The 2,500-nt window shown below is 42.6% G+C and overlaps 1 protein-coding gene across 1 annotated transcript in view; it reads right to left on the bottom strand.

Moving 5' to 3' along the window:
• LOC308366555 (teneurin-1-like) overlaps positions 1 to 2,500 on the bottom strand; it is a gene marked incomplete at both ends in the record, with an annotated part of 192,357 nt that overhangs the window by 76,640 nt on the left and 113,217 nt on the right.

Here is a 2,500-nt window from a genome sequence, read left to right as displayed (position 1 = left end):
TTGTTTCTTTAAATGCTTAACCCATCAAAAAAGAAGAAGTGATGATTAGTTTTCATCCACCTTTCCTGACTTTTACCTCTTCCTCCCCCTTCTTCTAACTGTAGAAGACAGAGAGATAGATAGATATATAGATACATGAGAAAATAAGGGAAATCAAACTGTGTGCTCACTTTAACCCATTTCTGCCTAAAACGCCTGCTAAAAACGCCTGTTAAATCCTATGCTATTCTATGAGAAAGTACCTCATTTCCTGAGGGTTTTCTGAGAAAACAGTAAGAATTGTCAACGTCTACAAAAACCTTAATATCTAAGCCTCTGTAGCACTTAGAAACATGAAATAAGATGCATTGTGAAGGTAAGAACTGCAGGTTTTATTAAAACCTGCTCCCTGAGCACACAAACAACAATAACATTTGTAAAAAACTCTCAAACACACAAAAACAATATAAATCAATGATATAAAATACAATAAATACAATTTTCAAGTATGCAAACATTATGAGGGAGGGGAAGAGGGGGAGGGAGGGGGAAAGAGAAATGGGGAGGGAGGAGAGGAGAGGGATGGAGACATCCTGGGGTGGAGCTGGCCTCGCAGTTCACATGGAGCATGAAGCCATGGCGGGGTCAACGTTATCCTGGAGATGGAGATATCTGTAAAAACGTATGGCAAAGCATTCAATCATTGTATTATTATGAGACCCACCCTCTCAGCTGGTGCTAAGACAATGGCCTACTAGACTGTCTATAGGGTATAGGGGTTATAGGTGTTCATATGCCAATTGTTCAGGTCTCTTTGAGGCACAGACAGGGAGTACACATTCAAGTTGGATACACAATAAAGCTACACTAACAGAATAGTATATTTCCAGTTCCATCAATGTTATTTATAGTATTTATATTTATTCATAATTGTATTACTATTCATTATGATGTATTATGCTATACAGTTCTCCACGTTATTTTTCTTATCTAAAATCTTTGGACAAAAACGTCTGCTAAATGTAAATGCTATTTATTCATTATGCCATTATTGTATCTATAACTAACATTATTGCATGTATATATTATCAACCATCATCACCATTAGTAATCGCTATAGCACCACTATCATTACTGCCCATTCCGTTTTCTAAGAGAAGAGAACTCGGAAGATCGCACAAGAAAACAAAACATAAATAATTACCTCCAGATCATTGCCGGTTGTCCAGTCCACCTGGAATCCCTCCTCCTCTCCTTCCGTGCCCACAAAATCCCACTCCTGTGCCGTATCTAATGGATCCTCTGACACAAAGTCATTTTCCTTCTCCCTCTCAGACTCAAATCCTTCAAAATCTATGTCGAAATCACTGACATCGCTATCAAAATACTCCATGTTCACTGCTACTTCTTCACTGCTACTTCTCGCTAGCCAGCATGGTATCACTGAAAACAAGCACAGAATATCGCGTGGCTATCTGATTGATTGACGTGATTTTCAGCCAACCAAAGTTCATTTTGGTGGTCATCTGATCTTTAGCAAGGCCTTAAGACCCATCCCATGTGTAATTTTAACCAACCAGAGTGAGTTATACGCTGCATTCGTCATGAAAACAGCACGTGTACAAAATGCTGCGCTACGCAGCAACCGGCAGGAAAGCCTATGCTGCGCTACGCAGCAACCGGCAGGAAAGCCTATGCTGCGCTACGCAGCATCCGGCGCCAATGGGTTAATATGCTCCCCAACCCCCATCTCTCTTCCCCAAATTATTAACACGCATGGCGGGGATAGGATAGACGTGAGACCACCGGTGGCTTTTTCATGTGAATGCTGCATAATTCAATTTGTGACAGGCGGAAACACTCTCAGACGGGAGGGAGAGAGGGGGATACACACTCTCATCTCTGGCTTTTTCTTCCATTTGTGTGTTTGTGTGTGTGTGTGTGTGTGTGTGTGTGTGTGTGTGTGTGTGTGTGTGTGTGTGTGTGTGTGTGTGTGTGCGCACTGATTGCATTAATGCAGTATAAGAGGATGCTTTCACACGGCTATGAAGACAGCAGAGCGAAGCATGACAGCTTTTCAGTGTGTGGCAGAGTCCTGTATGTGTGTGTGCCTGTGTGTCTGGGGTGCATGTGTGTGTGTGTGTGTGTGTGTGTGTGTGTGTGTGTGTGTGTGTGTGTGTGTGTGTGTGTGTTCTGCAGTGCATGTTTGTGTGTCTGGGGCTTGTGTGTGTGTGTGTGTGTGTATCTGAGTGAGCAAGGCTCATTTATATGCCACCAGTTTACTCTTCTAGAGACTTCACTAAAATAACTGTGTGGGTGCCTTTGTTTGTGGTTGTGTGTGTGTGTGTGTGTGTGTGTGTGTGTATGTGCGTGTTTGGGGGGGGGGGGGGGTAATCTGACCAATGCCACATCAAATGAGGGAGCGACAGACTGTTTATGTATTCATAGAATTTGCCTTTTTGTCCCGCTTCAAGCGCACTTGTGCAAACATTTAATTAGGTTAGCTTGCCTCTGTGGTTGA

Source organism: Sprattus sprattus (genome assembly GCF_963457725.1).
Source record: "Sprattus sprattus genome assembly, chromosome: 6".
In the NCBI taxonomy this organism is placed as follows: domain Eukaryota; kingdom Metazoa; phylum Chordata; class Actinopteri; order Clupeiformes; family Clupeidae; genus Sprattus; species Sprattus sprattus.
The sequence above is the reverse complement of the archived record's forward strand: the minus strand, read 5'-3'. Positions and strand labels throughout refer to the sequence as shown.